The sequence below is a fragment of the Phyllobates terribilis genome, unplaced genomic scaffold (assembly GCF_046119375.1).
Source record: "Phyllobates terribilis strain yellow unplaced genomic scaffold, ASM4611937v1 Scaffold_8__6_contigs__length_399053987, whole genome shotgun sequence".
In the NCBI taxonomy this organism is placed as follows: Eukaryota; Metazoa; Chordata; class Amphibia; order Anura; family Dendrobatidae; genus Phyllobates; species Phyllobates terribilis.
This window is the reverse complement of record NW_027362768.1, coordinates 345,860,077-345,879,200: the sequence shown is the minus strand read 5'-3', so window position 1 is coordinate 345,879,200 and position 19,124 is coordinate 345,860,077. Positions and strand designations below refer to the sequence as shown.

The 19,124-nt window shown below is 46.1% G+C and overlaps 14 non-coding genes and 1 pseudogene across 14 annotated transcripts; all 15 read right to left on the bottom strand.

Moving 5' to 3' along the window:
- Positions 1–1,002: 1,002 nt before the first annotated feature.
- Positions 1,003–1,193, bottom strand: LOC141159808 (U2 spliceosomal RNA). The gene has a single exon (XR_012249805.1). It is a non-coding gene; the product is annotated as a U2 spliceosomal RNA (small nuclear RNA).
- Positions 1,194–2,309: 1,116 nt separating this feature from the next.
- On the bottom strand, positions 2,310–2,500 carry LOC141160670 (U2 spliceosomal RNA). Its single transcript, XR_012250424.1, has one exon. It is a non-coding gene; the product is annotated as a U2 spliceosomal RNA (small nuclear RNA).
- A 1,122-nt stretch (positions 2,501–3,622) lies between these two features.
- On the bottom strand, positions 3,623–3,813 carry LOC141160669 (U2 spliceosomal RNA). The gene has a single exon (XR_012250423.1). It is a non-coding gene; the product is annotated as a U2 spliceosomal RNA (small nuclear RNA).
- Positions 3,814–4,932: 1,119 nt separating this feature from the next.
- LOC141160668 (U2 spliceosomal RNA) lies at positions 4,933–5,123 on the bottom strand. Its single transcript, XR_012250422.1, has one exon. It is a non-coding gene; the product is annotated as a U2 spliceosomal RNA (small nuclear RNA).
- Positions 5,124–6,242: 1,119 nt separating this feature from the next.
- LOC141160665 (U2 spliceosomal RNA) lies at positions 6,243–6,433 on the bottom strand. Its single transcript, XR_012250420.1, has one exon. It is a non-coding gene; the product is annotated as a U2 spliceosomal RNA (small nuclear RNA).
- Positions 6,434–7,545: 1,112 nt separating this feature from the next.
- Positions 7,546–7,736, bottom strand: LOC141160664 (U2 spliceosomal RNA). Its single transcript, XR_012250419.1, has one exon. It is a non-coding gene; the product is annotated as a U2 spliceosomal RNA (small nuclear RNA).
- Positions 7,737–8,848: 1,112 nt separating this feature from the next.
- On the bottom strand, positions 8,849–9,039 carry LOC141160663 (U2 spliceosomal RNA). The gene has a single exon (XR_012250418.1). It is a non-coding gene; the product is annotated as a U2 spliceosomal RNA (small nuclear RNA).
- Positions 9,040–10,159: 1,120 nt separating this feature from the next.
- Positions 10,160–10,350, bottom strand: LOC141159448 (U2 spliceosomal RNA). Its single transcript, XR_012249455.1, has one exon. It is a non-coding gene; the product is annotated as a U2 spliceosomal RNA (small nuclear RNA).
- Positions 10,351–11,469: 1,119 nt separating this feature from the next.
- On the bottom strand, positions 11,470–11,660 carry LOC141160662 (U2 spliceosomal RNA). Its single transcript, XR_012250417.1, has one exon. It is a non-coding gene; the product is annotated as a U2 spliceosomal RNA (small nuclear RNA).
- A 1,116-nt stretch (positions 11,661–12,776) lies between these two features.
- On the bottom strand, positions 12,777–12,967 carry LOC141160661 (U2 spliceosomal RNA). Its single transcript, XR_012250416.1, has one exon. It is a non-coding gene; the product is annotated as a U2 spliceosomal RNA (small nuclear RNA).
- A 1,118-nt stretch (positions 12,968–14,085) lies between these two features.
- LOC141160660 (U2 spliceosomal RNA) lies at positions 14,086–14,276 on the bottom strand. Its single transcript, XR_012250415.1, has one exon. It is a non-coding gene; the product is annotated as a U2 spliceosomal RNA (small nuclear RNA).
- A 1,117-nt stretch (positions 14,277–15,393) lies between these two features.
- On the bottom strand, positions 15,394–15,584 carry LOC141160659 (U2 spliceosomal RNA). Its single transcript, XR_012250413.1, has one exon. It is a non-coding gene; the product is annotated as a U2 spliceosomal RNA (small nuclear RNA).
- A 1,116-nt stretch (positions 15,585–16,700) lies between these two features.
- Positions 16,701–16,884, bottom strand: LOC141160144 (U2 spliceosomal RNA). Its single transcript, XR_012250113.1, has one exon. It is a non-coding gene; the product is annotated as a U2 spliceosomal RNA (small nuclear RNA).
- A 792-nt stretch (positions 16,885–17,676) lies between these two features.
- Positions 17,677–17,768, bottom strand: LOC141160426 (U2 spliceosomal RNA; annotated as a pseudogene).
- A 1,119-nt stretch (positions 17,769–18,887) lies between these two features.
- LOC141160658 (U2 spliceosomal RNA) lies at positions 18,888–19,078 on the bottom strand. The gene has a single exon (XR_012250412.1). It is a non-coding gene; the product is annotated as a U2 spliceosomal RNA (small nuclear RNA).
- Between the last annotated feature and the right edge of the window lie 46 nt (positions 19,079–19,124).

Genomic DNA, 19,124 nt, shown 5'->3' with positions numbered 1-19,124 from the left:
GCTGCTGCAGGGCAGACCGCTGAGGCCGGTGGTAGGATTGTGCAGCGTGATAGTATAACCCCCAACGGGAGGGGTATGGCCTCAGGGCAGCCGATGTGGATGATGGGGGTAGCAGGAACCACTCAGAGACGGTACGGTGTAGTTCAGGGTCTTTACTGGTAACAACGATAGACCCTCCCGGAGTACTTGCTAGCAAACGGGGCCTGGTCAGTCTTTGAGCAGATGGGATCTCCCCTGGCCAGGCGTAGTTGTAGGCCTCACAAACTGACTGTACTCTTCTGGCTACCTTGCTAGAAGCTGATGTAAGTAGCCCACGTCCCTGAGTGTACCGTGTGGTGCTCACCCGTATGGCCGGTGACTCGGGGCCTTCTAATGGCTTCCGCTCCACGATGGCGGTGCTGGTCCCACGCGTGTGACCGTGCCTTCGGGCTTCTGGGCCAGAGGACCTGAAATCCCCTGCCTGACGGATTCTGCTGCTGGGTAGAAGTTAGTCCCCACAGCCTCGGACTCCGGGTCCGGTAAAGAATCTTCTTAGTCAGGGCGAGCGCTGCAGCTGCCAGCCCCTGACTCCTTGGAACTCTGCTGTTTCCTATGCTGCTTCTTGTCTCCACTCTCCTTGTCTGACTCTCCCTGCCTCAGCCCCGGGTTTTTACAGGGGAAGCTCTTCCCCTCCCCAGACTGGGCAGGAGGTGTGGCATGCACAGGATCCCTGACCAAAGGACCTCCCACCTGCTCTCAGACATAACATTACATTACTGTGGAAAACCAGACCCCTGGGGTGCCACAATAGCATTGCATTACATTACATGGCAATGCAATGCACAGTTGCTGAAGTTGAACCAAAATGAGCTTGTCATCTGGCTTCTGCAACTTTTAACATGAAAAATCCAATGAGGAGAAGAAAAGCAAAGCCAAAGAGTCCATCCCAAAATCCGACAAACAAGCCAAATGAACAAAAAGCATTGAATTCAATTCTTTCTGATTTTAGAAACTGCATTAAAGAAGGGGTGCACCGGTCCTGGAGATACTGCAATACCAGGTCAATGCGTGGAGTGGACAGAGCAAGCTCTTTTTCCATCTCCCTGTTCTAAAAATCCATTTAATATATGGTCCCCAGATAGGGGACGTATCAGATATTAAACTGATAAGAACAGATACTGCACTTGATCTTAGCCAAAAGGCCGAGAAGCGATAACCAGAATTGGTTTCCGACTACGGTGCCACCCAAGGATTCTGAAAAGTCCATTTGTGGAGATGGCCACCTGGACTCCCGTTAAGAAGACATGCTGTCAACCTCTAGATCCCTCACATGCCTGCACTTTTCGGCTTGCTGCTGCTGCAATCCACGCGTTTTAGATCTGCATAACTCCACCTCTTTTAGCACAGTACCCTCAACCCCCGGCTGTTCCCACCCGCCTCAACACCGTTGGAAGGGAGGAGAACCAATTAAGGCGGGGGGGGGGGTGGAACGAGCAGCTGTCTACCCTTAGCAGGAGGGTTGCTGATTAATTACCTCTCCTGCTGCTGCTGCTGCTGGCTGTCCAGCAGCAGACTGAAGGTGGCTGCTGCTGTGCGCAGGTATATAAAGGCTCAGAGCCTATTATGACACGCGCAGCCAGCGTTCCATTGCCACATTCCGTCTACTGCAGGCGGGATACCTGGATGGCTGAATGTCACTGAGAAGCTCACAGAGACCGCCATAAGCAACAGTTTAAAAGAATGCCACAGACTAATCAACCAAACTTTTTGGGTTGGTTTCTCTTTTATAGTCTGCAGGCATTAAATGAAAGAAGTCAGTGTTCCAGCAGAGGGAGACAACGTTTCAGAAAAGGCATTGTAGCAAACCAAAAAAGAAATTTTAAGCGCAGCAGAGTAACCAGCTCACATACCTGTTAGCTCAGGTGAGTTTAAAAGGCTGCTGTTGATAACAAGGGCATTTGCTAAATAGATGGTGTGTGTGCAACAATATACTGAAAGGTCAATTATATTGTGCAGCTTATCTCACCACCTGTAGTTATTTAGGTGAAAGCTCCAAAATGCTTGCCTAATATGTCTGTTTATCCAAAAGGAAGTATAGAGGGAGAGCTAGATAGATAGCATTGCATTACATTACATGGCAATGCAATGCACAGTTGCTGAAGTTGAACCAAAATGAGCTTGTCATCTGGCTTCTGCAACTTTTAACATGAAAAATCCAATGAGGAGAAGAAAAGCAAAGCCAAAGAGTCCATCCCAAAATCCGACAAACAAGCCAAATGAACAAAAAGCATTGAATTCAATTCTTTCTGATTTTAGAAACTGCATTAAAGAAGGGGTGCACCGGTCCTGGAGATACTGCAATACCAGGTCAATGCGTGGAGTGGACAGAGCAAGCTCTTTTTCCATCTCCCTGTTCTAAAAATCCATTTAATATATGGTCCCCAGATAGGGGACGTATCAGATATTAAACTGATAAGAACAGATACTACACTTGATCTTAGCCAAAAGGCCGAGAAGCGATAACCAGAATTGGTTTCCGACTACGGTGCCACCCAAGGATTCTGAAAAGTCCATTTGTGGAGATGGCCACCTGGACTCCCGTTAAGAAGACATGCTGTCAACCTCTAGATCCCTCACATGCCTGCACTTTTCGGCTTGCTGCTGCTGCAATCCACGCGTTTTAGATCTGCATAACTCCACCTCTTTTAGCACAGTACCCTCAACCCCCGGCTGTTCCCACCCGCCTCAACACCGTTGGAAGGGAGGAGAACCAATTAAGGCGGGGGGGGGGGTGGAACGAGCAGCTGTCTACCCTTAGCAGGAGGGTTGCTGATTAATTACCTCTCCTGCTGCTGCTGCTGCTGCTGCTGGCTGTCCAGCAGCAGACTGAAGGTGGCTGCTGCTGTGCGCAGGTATATAAAGGCTCAGAGCCTATTATGACACGCGCAGCCAGCGTTCCATTGCCACATTCCGTCTACTGCAGGCGGGATACCTGGATGGCTGAATGTCACTGAGAAGCTCACAGAGACCGCCATAAGCAACAGTTTAAAAGAATGCCACAGACTAATCAACCAAACTTTTTGGGTTGGTTTCTCTTTTATAGTCTGCAGGCATTAAATGAAAGAAGTCAGTGTTCCAGCAGAGGGAGACAACGTTTCAGAAAAGGCATTGTAGCAAACCAAAAAAGAAATTTTAAGCGCAGCAGAGTAACCAGCTCACATACCTGTTAGCTCAGGTGAGTTTAAAAGGCTGCTGTTGATAACAAGGGCATTTGCTAAATAGATGGTGTGTGTGCAACAATATACTGAAAGGTCAATTATATTGTGCAGCTTATCTCACCACCTGTAGTTATTTAGGTGAAAGCTCCAAAATGCTTGCCTAATATGTCTGTTTATCCAAAAGGAAGTATAGAGGGAGAGCTAGATAGATAGCACTGCATTACATTACATGGCAATGCAATGCACAGTTGCTGAAGTTGAACCAAAATGAGCTTGTCATCTGGCTTCTGCAACTTTTAACATGAAAAATCCAATGAGGAGAAGAAAAGCAAAGCCAAAGAGTCCATCCCAAAATCCGACAAACAAGCCAAATGAACAAAAAGCATTGAATTCAATTCTTTCTGATTTTAGAAACTGCATTAAAGAAGGGGTGCACCGGTCCTGGAGATACTGCAATACCAGGTCAATGCGTGGAGTGGACAGAGCAAGCTCTTTTTCCATCTCCCTGTTCTAAAAATCCATTTAATATATGGTCCCCAGATAGGGGACGTATCAGATATTAAACTGATAAGAACAGATACTACACTTGATCTTAGCCAAAAGGCCGAGAAGCGATAACCAGAATTGGTTTCCGACTACGGTGCCACCCAAGGATTCTGAAAAGTCCATTTGTGGAGATGGCCACCTGGACTCCCGTTAAGAAGACATGCTGTCAACCTCTAGATCCCTCACATGCCTGCACTTTTCGGCTTGCTGCTGCTGCAATCCACGCGTTTTAGATCTGCATAACTCCACCTCTTTTAGCACAGTACCCTCAACCCCCGGCTGTTCCCACCCGCCTCAACACCGTTGGAAGGGAGGAGAACCAATTAAGGCGGGGGGGGGGGTGGAACGAGCAGCTGTCTACCCTTAGCAGGAGGGTTGCTGATTAATTACCTCTCCTGCTGCTGCTGCTGCTGCTGGCTGTCCAGCAGCAGACTGAAGGTGGCTGCTGCTGTGCGCAGGTATATAAAGGCTCAGAGCCTATTATGACACGCGCAGCCAGCGTTCCATTGCCACATTCCGTCTACTGCAGGCGGGATACCTGGATGGCTGAATGTCACTGAGAAGCTCACAGAGACCGCCATAAGCAACAGTTTAAAAGAATGCCACAGACTAATCAACCAAACTTTTTGGGTTGGTTTCTCTTTTATAGTCTACAGGCATTAAATGAAAGAAGTCAGTGTTCCAGCAGAGGGAGACAACGTTTCAGAAAAGGCATTGTAGCACACCAAAAAAGAAATTTTAAGCGCAGCAGAGTAACCAGCTCACATACCTGTTAGCTCAGGTGAGTTTAAAAGGCTGCTGTTGATAACAAGGGCATTTGCTAAATAGATGGTGTGTGTGCAACAATATACTGAAAGGTCAATTATATTGTGCAGCTTATCTCACCACCTGTAGTTATTTAGGTGAAAGCTCCAAAATGCTTGCCTAATATGTCTGTTTATCCAAAAGGAAGTATAGAGGGAGAGCTAGATAGATAGCACTGCATTACATTACATGGCAATGCAATGCACAGTTGCTGAAGTTGAACCAAAATGAGCTTGTCATCTGGCTTCTGCAACTTTTAACATGAAAAATCCAATGAGGAGAAGAAAAGCAAAGCCAAAGAGTCCATCCCAAAATCCGACAAACAAGCCAAATGAACAAAAAGCATTGAATTCAATTCTTTCTGATTTTAGAAACTGCATTAAAGAAGGGGTGCACCGGTCCTGGAGATACTGCAATACCAGGTCAATGCGTGGAGTGGACAGAGCAAGCTCTTTTTCCATCTCCCTGTTCTAAAAATCCATTTAATATATGGTCCCCAGATAGGGGACGTATCAGATATTAAACTGATAAGAACAGATACTACACTTGATCTTAGCCAAAAGGCCGAGAAGCGATAACCAGAATTGGTTTCCGACTACGGTGCCACCCAAGGATTCTGAAAAGTCCATTTGTGGAGATGGCCACCTGGACTCCCGTTAAGAAGACATGCTGTCAACCTCTAGATCCCTCACATGCCTGCACTTTTCGGCTTGCTGCTGCTGCAATCCACGCGTTTTAGATCTGCATAACTCCACCTCTTTTAGCACAGTACCCTCAACCCCCGGCTGTTCCCACCCGCCTCAACACCGTTGGAAGGGAGGAGAACCAATTAAGGCGGGGGGGGGGGTGGAACGAGCAGCTGTCTACCCTTAGCAGGAGGGTTGCTGATTAATTACCTCTCCTGCTGCTGCTGCTGCTGCTGGCTGTCCAGCAGCAGACTGAAGGTGGCTGCTGCTGTGCGCAGGTATATAAAGGCTCAGAGCCTATTATGACACGCGCAGCCAGCGTTCCATTGCCACATTCCGTCTACTGCAGGCGGGATACCTGGATGGCTGAATGTCACTGAGAAGCTCACAGAGACCGCCATAAGCAACAGTTTAAAAGAATGCCACAGACTAATCAACCAAACTTTTTGGGTTGGTTTCTCTTTTATAGTCTACAGGCATTAAATGAAAGAAGTCAGTGTTCCAGCAGAGGGAGACAACGTTTCAGAAAAGGCATTGTAGCACACCAAAAAAGAAATTTTAAGCGCAGCAGAGTAACCAGCTCACATACCTGTTAGCTCAGGTGAGTTTAAAAGGCTGCTGTTGATAACAAGGGCATTTGCTAAATAGATGGTGTGTGTGCAACAATATACTGAAAGGTCAATTATATTGTGCAGCTTATCTCACCACCTGTAGTTATTTAGGTGAAAGCTCCAAAATGCTTGCCTAATATGTCTGTTTATCCAAAAGGAAGTATAGAGGGAGAGCTAGATAGATAGCATTGCATTACATTACATGGCAATGCAATGCACAGTTGCTGAAGTTGAACCAAAATGAGCTTGTCATCTGGCTTCTGCAACTTTTAACATGAAAAATCCAATGAGGAGAAGAAAAGCAAAGCCAAAGAGTCCATCCCAAAATCCGACAAACAAGCCAAATGAACAAAAAGCATTGAATTCAATTCTTTCTGATTTTAGAAACTGCATTAAAGAAGGGGTGCACCGGTCCTGGAGATACTGCAATACCAGGTCAATGCGTGGAGTGGACAGAGCAAGCTCTTTTTCCATCTCCCTGTTCTAAAAATCCATTTAATATATGGTCCCCAGATAGGGGACGTATCAGATATTAAACTGATAAGAACAGATACTACACTTGATCTTAGCCAAAAGGCCGAGAAGCGATAACCAGAATTGGTTTCCGACTACGGTGCCACCCAAGGATTCTGAAAAGTCCATTTGTGGAGATGGCCACCTGGACTCCCGTTAAGAAGACATGCTGTCAACCTCTAGATCCCTCACATGCCTGCACTTTTCGGCTTGCTGCTGCTGCAATCCACGCGTTTTAGATCTGCATAACTCCACCTCTTTTAGCACAGTACCCTCAACCCCCGGCTGTTCCCACCCGCCTCAACACCGTTGGAAGGGAGGAGAACCAATTAAGGCGGGGGGGGGGTGGAACGAGCAGCTGTCTACCCTTAGCAGGAGGGTTGCTGATTAATTACCTCTCCTGCTGCTGCTGCTGGCTGTCCAGCAGCAGACTGAAGGTGGCTGCTGCTGTGCGCAGGTATATAAAGGCTCAGAGCCTATTATGACACGCGCAGCCAGCGTTCCATTGCCACATTCCATCTACTGCAGGCGGGATACCTGGATGGCTGAATGTCACTGAGAAGCTCACAGAGACCGCCATAAGCAACAGTTTAAAAGAATGCCACAGACTAATCAACCAAACTTTTTGGGTTGGTTTCTCTTTTATAGTCTGCAGGCATTAAATGAAAGAAGTCAGTGTTCCAGCAGAGGGAGACAACGTTTCAGAAAAGGCATTGTAGCAAACCAAAAAAGAAATTTTAAGCGCAGCAGGGTAACCAGCTCACATACCTGTTAGCTCAGGTGAGTTTAAAAGGCTGCTGTTGATAACAAGGGCATTTGCTAAATAGATGGTGTGTGTGCAACAATATACTGAAAGGTCAATTATATTGTGCAGCTTATCTCACCACCTGTAGTTATTTAGGTGAAAGCTCCAAAATGCTTGCCTAATATGTCTGTTTATCCAAAAGGAAGTATAGAGGGAGAGCTAGATAGATAGCATTGCATTACATTACATGGCAATGCAATGCACAGTTGCTGAAGTTGAACCAAAATGAGCTTGTCATCTGGCTTCTGCAACTTTTAACATGAAAAATCCAATGAGGAGAAGAAAAGCAAAGCCAAAGAGTCCATCCCAAAATCCGACAAACAAGCCAAATGAACAAAAAGCATTGAATTCAATTCTTTCTGATTTTAGAAACTGCATTAAAGAAGGGGTGCACCGGTCCTGGAGATACTGCAATACCAGGTCAATGCGTGGAGTGGACAGAGCAAGCTCTTTTTCCATCTCCCTGTTCTAAAAATCCATTTAATATATGGTCCCCAGATAGGGGACGTATCAGATATTAAACTGATAAGAACAGATACTACACTTGATCTTAGCCAAAAGGCCGAGAAGCGATAACCAGAATTGGTTTCCGACTACGGTGCCACCCAAGGATTCTGAAAAGTCCATTTGTGGAGATGGCCACCTGGACTCCCGTTAAGAAGACATGCTGTCAACCTCTAGATCCCTCACATGCCTGCACTTTTCGGCTTGCTGCTGCTGCAATCCACGCGTTTTAGATCTGCATAACTCCACCTCTTTTAGCACAGTACCCTCAACCCCTGGCTGTTCCCACCCGCCTCAACACCGTTGGAAGGGAGGAGAACCAATTAAGGCGGGGGGGGGGTGGAACGAGCAGCTGTCTACCCTTAGCAGGAGGGTTGCTGATTAATTACCTCTCCTGCTGCTGCTGCTGGCTGTCCAGCAGCAGACTGAAGGTGGCTGCTGCTGTGCGCAGGTATATAAAGGCTCAGAGCCTATTATGACACGCGCAGCCAGCGTTCCATTGCCACATTCCATCTACTGCAGGCGGGATACCTGGATGGCTGAATGTCACTGAGAAGCTCACAGAGACCGCCATAAGCAACAGTTTAAAAGAATGCCACAGACTAATCAACCAAACTTTTTGGGTTGGTTTCTCTTTTATAGTCTGCAGGCATTAAATGAAAGAAGTCAGTGTTCCAGCAGAGGGAGACAACGTTTCAGAAAAGGCATTGTAGCAAACCAAAAAAGAAATTTTAAGCGCAGCAGGGTAACCAGCTCACATACCTGTTAGCTCAGGTGAGTTTAAAAGGCTGCTGTTGATAACAAGGGCATTTGCTAAATAGATGGTGTGTGTGCAACAATATACTGAAAGGTCAATTATATTGTGCAGCTTATCTCACCACCTGTAGTTATTTAGGTGAAAGCTCCAAAATGCTTGCCTAATATGTCTGTTTATCCAAAAGGAAGTATAGAGGGAGAGCTAGATAGATAGCATTGCATTACATTACATGGCAATGCAATGCACAGTTGCTGAAGTTGAACCAAAATGAGCTTGTCATCTGGCTTCTGCAACTTTTAACATGAAAAATCCAATGAGGAGAAGAAAAGCAAAGCCAAAGAGTCCATCCCAAAATCCGACAAACAAGCCAAATGAACAAAAAGCATTGAATTCAATTCTTTCTGATTTTAGAAACTGCATTAAAGAAGGGGTGCACCGGTCCTGGAGATACTGCAATACCAGGTCAATGCGTGGAGTGGACAGAGCAAGCTCTTTTTCCATCTCCCTGTTCTAAAAATCCATTTAATATATGGTCCCCAGATAGGGGACGTATCAGATATTAAACTGATAAGAACAGATACTACACTTGATCTTAGCCAAAAGGCCGAGAAGCGATAACCAGAATTGGTTTCCGACTACGGTGCCACCCAAGGATTCTGAAAAGTCCATTTGTGGAGATGGCCACCTGGACTCCCGTTAAGAAGACATGCTGTCAACCTCTAGATCCCTCACATGCCTGCACTTTTCGGCTTGCTGCTGCTGCAATCCACGCGTTTTAGATCTGCATAACTCCACCTCTTTTAGCACAGTACCCTCAACCCCCGGCTGTTCCCACCCGCCTCAACACCGTTGGAAGGGAGGAGAACCAATTAAGGCGGGGGGGGGGGGTGGAACGAGCAGCTGTCTACCCTTAGCAGGAGGGTTGCTGATTAATTACCTCTCCTGCTGCTGCTGCTGCTGCTGGCTGTCCAGCAGCAGACTGAAGGTGGCTGCTGCTGTGCGCAGGTATATAAAGGCTCAGAGCCTATTATGACACGCGCAGCCAGCGTTCCATTGCCACATTCCGTCTACTGCAGGCGGGATACCTGGATGGCTGAATGTCACTGAGACGCTCACAGAGACCGCCATAAGCAACAGTTTAAAAGAATGCCACAGACTAATCAACCAAACTTTTTGGGTTGGTTTCTCTTTTATAGTCTGCAGGCATTAAATGAAAGAAGTCAGTGTTCCAGCAGAGGGAGACAACGTTTCAGAAAAGGCATTGTAGCAAACCAAAAAAGAAATTTTAAGCGCAGCAGAGTAACCAGCTCACATACCTGTTAGCTCAGGTGAGTTTAAAAGGCTGCTGTTGATAACAAGGGCATTTGCTAAATAGATGGTGTGTGTGCAACAATATACTGAAAGGTCAATTATATTGTGCAGCTTATCTCACCACCTGTAGTTATTTAGGTGAAAGCTCCAAAATGCTTGCCTAATATGTCTGTTTATCCAAAAGGAAGTATAGAGGGAGAGCTAGATAGATAGCATTGCATTACATTACATGGCAATGCAATGCACAGTTGCTGAAGTTGAACCAAAATGAGCTTGTCATCTGGCTTCTGCAACTTTTAACATGAAAAATCCAATGAGGAGAAGAAAAGCAAAGCCAAAGAGGCCATCCCAAAATCCGACAAACAAGCCAAATGAACAAAAAGCATTGAATTCAATTCTTTCTGATTTTAGAAACTGCATTAAAGAAGGGGTGCACCGGTCCTGGAGATACTGCAATACCAGGTCAATGCGTGGAGTGGACAGAGCAAGCTCTTTTTCCATCTCCCTGTTCTAAAAATCCATTTAATATATGGTCCCCATATAGGGGACGTATCAGATATTAAACTGATAAGAACAGATACTACACTTGATCTTAGCCAAAAGGCCGAGAAGCGATAACCAGAATTGGTTTCCGACTACGGTGCCACCCAAGGATTCTGAAAAGTCCATTTGTGGAGATGGCCACCTGAACTCCCGTTAAGAAGACATGCTGTCAACCTCTAGATCCCTCACATGCCTGCACTTTTCGGCTTGCTGCTGCTGCAATCCACGCGTTTTAGATCTGCATAACTCCACCTCTTTTAGCACAGTACCCTCAACCCCCGGCTGTTCCCACCCGCCTCAACACCGTTGGAAGGGAGGAGAACCAATTAAGGCGGGGGGGGGGGTGGAACGAGCAGCTGTCTACCCTTAGCAGGAGGGTTGCTGATTAATTACCTCTCCTGCTGCTGCTGCTGCTGCTGGCTGTCCAGCAGCAGACTGAAGGTGGCTGCTGCTGTGCGCAGGTATATAAAGGCTCAGAGCCTATTATGACACGCGCAGCCAGCGTTCCATTGCCACATTCCGTCTACTGCAGGCGGGATACCTGGATGGCTGAATGTCACTGAGAAGCTCACAGAGACCGCCATAAGCAACAGTTTAAAAGAATGCCACAGACTAATCAACCAAACTTTTTGGGTTGGTTTCTCTTTTATAGTCTGCAGGCATTAAATGAAAGAAGTCAGTGTTCCAGCAGAGGGAGACAACGTTTCAGAAAAGGCATTGTAGCAAACCAAAAAAGAAATTTTAAGCGCAGCAGAGTAACCAGCTCACATACCTGTTAGCTCAGGTGAGTTTAAAAGGCTGCTGTTGATAACAAGGGCATTTGCTAAATAGATGGTGTGTGTGCAACAATATACTGAAAGGTCAATTATATTGTGCAGCTTATCTCACCACCTGTAGTTATTTAGGTGAAAGCTCCAAAATGCTTGCCTAATATGTCTGTTTATCCAAAAGGAAGTATAGAGGGAGAGCTAGATAGATAGCATTGCATTACATTACATGGCAATGCAATGCACAGTTGCTGAAGTTGAACCAAAATGAGCTTGTCATCTGGCTTCTGCAACTTTTAACATGAAAAATCCAATGAGGAGAAGAAAAGCAAAGCCAAAGAGTCCATCCCAAAATCCGACAAACAAGCCAAATGAACAAAAAGCATTGAATTCAATTCTTTCTGATTTTAGAAACTGCATTAAAGAAGGGGTGCACCGGTCCTGGAGATACTGCAATACCAGGTCAATGCGTGGAGTGGACAGAGCAAGCTCTTTTTCCATCTCCCTGTTCTAAAAATCCATTTAATATATGGTCCCCAGATAGGGGACGTATCAGATATTAAACTGATAAGAACAGATACTACACTTGATCTTAGCCAAAAGGCCGAGAAGCGATAACCAGAATTGGTTTCCGACTACGGTGCCACCCAAGGATTCTGAAAAGTCCATTTGTGGAGATGGCCACCTGGACTCCCGTTTAGAAGACATGCTGTCAACCTCTAGATCCCTCACATGCCTGCACTTTTCGGCTTGCTGCTGCTGCAATCCACGCGTTTTAGATCTGCATAACTCCACCTCTTTTAGCACAGTACCCTCAACCCCCGGCTGTTCCCACCCGCCTCAACACCGTTGGAAGGGAGGAGAACCAATTAAGGCGGGGGGGGGGGTGGAACGAGCAGCTGTCTACCCTTAGCAGGAGGGTTGCTGATTAATTACCTCTCCTGCTGCTGCTGCTGCTGGATGTCCAGCAGCAGACTGAAGGTGGCTGCTGCTGTGCGCAGGTATATAAAGGCTCAGAGCCTATTATGACACGCGCAGCCAGCGTTCCATTGCCACATTCCGTCTACTGCAGGCGGGATACCTGGATGGCTGAATGTCACTGAGAAGCTCACAGAGACCGCCATAAGCAACAGTTTAAAAGAATGCCACAGACTAATCAACCAAACTTTTTGGGTTGGTTTCTCTTTTATAGTCTGCAGGCATTAAATGAAAGAAGTCAGTGTTCCAGCAGAGGGAGACAACGTTTCAGAAAAGGCATTGTAGCAAACCAAAAAAGAAATTTTAAGCGCAGCAGAGTAACCAGCTCACATACCTGTTAGCTCAGGTGAGTTTAAAAGGCTGCTGTTGATAACAAGGGCATTTGCTAAATAGATGGTGTGTGTGCAACAATATACTGAAAGGTCAATTATATTGTGCAGCTTATCTCACCACCTGTAGTTATTTAGGTGAAAGCTCCAAAATGCTTGCCTAATATGTCTGTTTATCCAAAAGGAAGTATAGAGGGAGAGCTAGATAGATAGCATTGCATTAAATTACATGGCAATGCAATGCACAGTTGCTGAAGTTGAACCAAAATGAGCTTGTCATCTGGCTTCTGCAACTTTTAACATGAAAAATCCAATGAGGAGAAGAAAAGCAAAGCCAAAGAGTCCATCCCAAAATCCGACAAACAAGCCAAATGAACAAAAAGCATTGAATTCAATTCTTTCTGATTTTAGAAACTGCATTAAAGAAGGGGTGCACCGGTCCTGGAGATACTGCAATACCAGGTCAATGCGTGGAGTGGACAGAGCAAGCTCTTTTTCCATCTCCCTGTTCTAAAAATCCATTTAATATATGGTCCCCAGATAGGGGACGTATCAGATATTAAACTGATAAGAACAGATACTACACTTGATCTTAGCCAAAAGGCCGAGAAGCGATAACCAGAATTGGTTTCCGACTACGGTGCCACCCAAGGATTCTGAAAAGTCCATTTGTGGAGATGGCCACCTGGACTCCCGTTTAGAAGACATGCTGTCAACCTCTAGATCCCTCACATGCCTGCACTTTTCGGCTTGCTGCTGCTGCAATCCACGCGTTTTAGATCTGCATAACTCCACCTCTTTTAGCACAGTACCCTCAACCCCCGGCTGTTCCCACCCGCCTCAACACCGTTGGAAGGGAGGAGAACCAATTAAGGCGGGGGGGGGGTGGAACGAGCAGCTGTCTACCCTTAGCAGGAGGGTTGCTGATTAATTACCTCTCCTGCTGCTGCTGCTGCTGCTGGATGTCCAGCAGCAGACTGAAGGTGGCTGCTGCTGTGCGCAGGTATATAAAGGCTCAGAGCCTATTATGACACGCGCAGTCAGCGTTCCATTGCCACATTCCGTCTACTGCAGGCGGGATACCTGGATGGCTGAATGTCACTGAGAAGCTCACAGAGACCGCCATAAGCAACAGTTTAAAAGAATGCCACAGACTAATCAACCAAACTTTTTGGGTTGGTTTCTCTTTTATAGTCTGCAGGCATTAAATGAAAGAAGTCAGTGTTCCAGCAGAGGGAGACAACGTTTCAGAAAAGGCATTGTAGCAAACCAAAAAAGAAATTTTAAGCGCAGCAGAGTAACCAGCTCACATACCTGTTAGCTCAGGTGAGTTTAAAAGGCTGCTGTTGATAACAAGGGCATTTGCTAAATAGATGGTGTGTGTGCAACAATATACTGAAAGGTCAATTATATTGTGCAGCTTATCTCACCACCTGTAGTTATTTAGGTGAAAGCTCCAAAATGCTTGCCTAATATGTCTGTTTATCCAAAAGGAAGTATAGAGGGAGAGCTAGATAGATAGCATTGCATTACATTACATGGCAATGCAATGCACAGTTGCTGAAGTTGAACCAAAATGAGCTTGTCATCTGGCTTCTGCAACTTTTAACATGAAAAATCCAATGAGGAGAAGAAAAGCAAAGCCAAAGAGTCCATCCCAAAATCCGACAAACAAGCCAAATGAACAAAAAGCATTGAATTCAATTCTTTCTGATTTTAGAAACTGCATTAAAGAAGGGGTGCACCGGTCCTGGAGATACTGCAATACCAGGTCAATGCGTGGAGTGGACAGAGCAAGCTCTTTTTCCATCTCCCTGTTCTAAAAATCCATTTAATATATGGTCCCCAGATAGGGGACGTATCAGATATTAAACTGATAAGAACAGATACTACACTTGATCTTAGCCAAAAGGCCGAGAAGCGATAACCAGAATTGGTTTCCGACTACGGTGCCACCCAAGGATTCTGAAAAGTCCATTTGTGGAGATGGCCACCTGGACTCCCGTTTAGAAGACATGCTGTCAACCTCTAGATCCCTCACATGCCTGCACTTTTCGGCTTGCTGCTGCTGCAATCCACGCGTTTTAGATCTGCATAACTCCACCTCTTTTAGCACAGTACCCTCAACCCCCGGCTGTTCCCACCCGCCTCAACACCGTTGGAAGGGAGGAGAACCAATTAAGGCGGGGGGGGGTGGAACGAGCAGCTGTCTACCCTTAGCAGGAGGGTTGCTGATTAATTACCTCTCCTGCTGCTGCTGCTGCTGCTGGATGTCCAGCAGCAGACTGAAGGTGGCTGCTGCTGTGCGCAGGTATATAAAGGCTCAGAGCCTATTATGACACGCGCAGCCAGCGTTCCATTGCCACATTCCGTCTACTGCAGGCGGGATACCTGGATGGCTGAATGTCACTGAGAAGCTCACAGAGACCGCCATAAGCAACAGTTTAAAAGAATGCCACAGACTAATCAACCAAACTTTTTGGGTTGGTTTCTCTTTTATAGTCTGCAGGCATTAAATGAAAGAAGTCAGTGTTCCAGCAGAGGGAGACAACGTTTCAGAAAAGGCATTGTAGCAAACCAAAAAAGAAATTTTAAGCGCAGCAGAGTAACCAGCTCACATACCTGTAAGCTCAGGTGAGTTTAAAAGGCTGCTGTTGATAACAAGGGCATTTGCTAAATAGATGGTGTGTGTGCAACAATATACTGAAAGGTCAATTATATTGTGCAGCTTATCTCACCACCTGTAGTTATTTAGGTGAAAGCTCCAAAATGCTTGCCTAATATGTCTGTTTATCCAAAAGGAAGTATAGAGGGAGAGCTAGATAGATAGCATTGCATTACATTACATGGCAATGCAATGCACAGTTGCTGAAGTTGAACCAAAATGAGCTTGTCATCTGGCTTCTGCAACTTTTAACATGAAAAATCCAATGAGGAGAAGAAAAGCAAAGCCAAAGAGTCCATCTCAAAATCCGACAAACAAGCCAAATGAACAAAAAGCATTGAATTCAATTCTTTCTGATTTTAGAAACTGCATTAAAGAAGGGGTGCACCGGTCCTGGAGATACTGCAATACCAGGTCAATGCGTGGAGTGGACAGAGCAAGCTCTTTTTCCATCTCCCTGTTCTAAAAATCCATTTAATATATGGTCCCCAGATAGGGGACGTATCAGATATTAAACTGATAAGAACAGATACTACACTTGATCTTAGCCAAAAGGCCGAGAAGCGATAACCAGAATTGGTTTCCGACTACGGTGCCACCCAAGGATTCTGAAAAGTCCATTTGTGGAGATGGCCACCTGGACTCCCGTTAAGAAGACATGCTGTCAACCTCTAGATCCCTCACATGCCTGCACTTTTCGGCTTGCTGCTGCTGCAATCCACGCGTTTTAGATCTGCATAACTCCACCTCTTTTAGCACAGTACCCTCAACCCCCGGCTGTTCCCACCCGCCTCAACACCGTTGGAAGGGAGGAGAACCAATTAAGGCGGGGGGGGGGGTGGAACGAGCAGCTGTCTACCCTTAGCAGGAGGGTTGCTGATTAATTACCTCTCCTGCTGCTGCTGCTGCTGGCTGTCCAGCAGCAGACTGAAGGTGGCTGCTGCTGTGCGCAGGTATATAAAGGCTCAGAGCCTATTATGACACGCGCAGCCAGCGTTCCATTGCCACATTCCGTCTACTGCAGGCGGGATACCTGGATGGCTGAATGTCACTGCGAAGCTCACAGAGACCGCCATAAGCAACAGTTTAAAAGAATGCCACAGACTAATCAACCAAACTTTTTGGGTTGGTTTCTCTTTTATAGTCTGCAGGCATTAAATGAAAAAAGTCAGTGTTCCAGCAGAGGGAGACAACGTTTCAGAAAAGGCATTGTAGCAAACCAAAAAAGAAATTTTAAGCGCAGCAGAGTAACCAGCTCACATACCTGTTAGCTCAGGTGAGTTTAAAAGGCTGCTGTTGATAACAAGGGCATTTGCTAAATAGATGGTGTGTGTGCAACAATATACTGAAAGGTCAATTATATTGTGCAGCTTATCTCACCACCTGTAGTTATTTAGGTGAAAGCTCCAAAATGCTTGCCTAATATGTCTGTTTATCCAAAAGGAAGTATAGAGGGAGAGCTAGATAGATAGCATTGCATTACATTACATGGCAATGCAATGCACAGTTGCTGAAGTTGAACCAAAATGAGCTTGTCATCTGGCTTCTGCAACTTTTAACATGAAAAATCCAATGAGGAGAAGAAAAGCAAAGCCAAAGAGTCCATCCCAAAATCCGACAAACAAGCCAAATGAACAAAAAGCATTGAATTCAATTCTTTCTGATTTTAGAAACTGCATTAAAGAAGGGGTGCACCGGTCCTGGAGATACTGCAATACCAGGTCAATGCGTGGAGTGGACAGAGCAAGCTCTTTTTCCATCTCCCTGTTCTAAAAATCCATTTAATATATGGTCCCCAGATAGGGGACGTATCAGATATTAAACTGATAAGAACAGATTTTTTTTTTTTATCGAAAGCCCGAATTCGTGTACAAAACCCGAGTGCGCTTAAAAAAGTGACAAGTGCCACAAAAAAAGTGCACTAGGATGCTGGTCTTCTTGAAACCCTCTCCAAAAGGAGAAGGGTCCCCCAAACCATTCCCCGTCCCTCCGAGCCAGAAGGACACAGCGAGGAACAGGGACAAATAGCCACCTCCAGCCGGAGCCAGAGGCGACCCAATCTTACCCCCAATACCTGCCCGAGTTCTCACCCGAGCAAGGCACTGGGAGCCAAAGACTGTGCTCCCCTCCCGGAAGAGGGGAGCCAACAACGCTCTCCTCCCGAAAGAGGAGAGCCAGGGGGGTTCAGGGGGGAGCGGAACCTGATGGCCACACACTCCCCCCCTAGACCTGCCAAGAGAGGAACCCGTAAGGGAACCGCATCCCGACAAAATCCTAGTAAGGACGTGGACACACGTGAAAAAGTGGACACACAGTGACAAAAAAAAATTAAATAAATAGTGAAGGTTTCACAGTATAATACTGCCCGGACCTTCGACCGGGAATTGAAAAATTCCCCATCCTAAGGCCAGAAGGCCCGGAATAAGGGTGTGTGTGAAGAAAGAAATATTGAAGTGCTAGTGCAAATGTGCCATAAACTCAAGTGGGGTTCCCAATCCCAGTGAGTTAAGGCACCCCAGGGTCACCACTCCTGGGGCACTTCACACTTCGGGCTTTCGATCTTCCCCGGCCCAATGGCGTCGATCCTGGGGGGCCATGCTTTCCACCAGATGACTATATTGCCACCTGGCGTACTAACAAGCGCCTAAACCCCAGTGTGCATAATGTATCAATCTACTAGGGCGGCCAACATCCAAAACCGCCTTTTCGAAAGATACTACACTTGATCTTAGCCAAAAGGCCGAGAAGCGATAACCAGAATTGGTTTCCGACTACGGTGCCACCCAAGGATTCTGAAAAGTCCATTTGTGGAGATGGCCACCTGGACTCCCGTTAAGAAGACATGCTGTCAACCTCTAGATCCCTCACATGCCTGCACTTTTCGGCTTCCTGCTGCTGCAATCCACGCGTTTTAGATCTGCATAACTCCACCTCTTTTAGCACAGTACCCTCAACCCCCGGCTGTTCCCACCCGCCTCAACACCGTTGGAAGGGAGGAGAACCAATTAAGGCGGGGGGGGGGGTGGAACGAGCAGCTGTCTACCCTTAGCAGGAGGGTTGCTGATTAATTACCTCTCCTGCTGCTGCTGCTGCTGCTGGCTGTCCAGCAGCAGACTGAAGGTGGCTGCTGCTGTGCGCAGGTATATAAAGGCTCAGAGCCTATTATGACACGCGCAGCCAGCGTTCCATTGCCACATTCCGTCTACTGCAGGCGGGATACCTGGATGGCTGAATGTCACTGAGAAGCTCACAGAGACCGCCATAAGCAACAGTTTAAAAGAATGCCACAGACTAATCAACCAAACTTTTTGGGTTGGTTTCTCTTTTATAGTCTGCAGGCATTAAATGAAAGAAGTCAGTGTTCCAGCAGAGAGAGACAACGTTTCAGAAAAGGCATTGTAGCAAACCAAAAAAGAAATTTTAAGCGCAGCAGAGTAACCAGCTCACATACCTGTTAGCTCAGGTGAGTTTAAAAGGCTGCTGTTGATAACAAGGGCATTTGCTAAATAGATGGTGTGTGTGCAACAATATACTGAAAGGTCAATTATATTGTGCAGCTTATCTCACCACCTGTAGTTATTTAGGTGAAAGCTCCAAAATGCTTGCCTAATATGTCTGTTTATCCAAAAGGAAGTATAGAGGGAGAGCTAGATAGATAGCATTGCATTACATTACATGGCAATGCAATGCACAGTTGCTGAAGTTGAACCAAAATGAGCTTGTCATCTGGCTTCTGCAACATTTAACATGAAAAATCCAATGAGGAGAAGAAAAGCAAAGCCAAAGAGTCCATCCCAAAATCCGACAAACAAGCCAAATGAACAAAAAGCATTGAATTCAATTCTTTCTGATTTTAGAAACTGCATTAAAGAAGGGGTGCACCGGTCCTGGAGATACTGCAATACCAGGTCAATGCGTGGAGTGGACAGAGCAAGCTCTTTTTCCATCTCCCTGTTCTAAAAATCCATTTAATATATGGTCCCCAGATAGGGGACGTATCAGATATTAAACTGATAAGAACAGATACTACACTTGATCTTAGCCAAAAGGCCGAGAAGCGATAACCAGAATTGGTTTCCGACTACGGTGCCACCCAAGGATTCTGAAA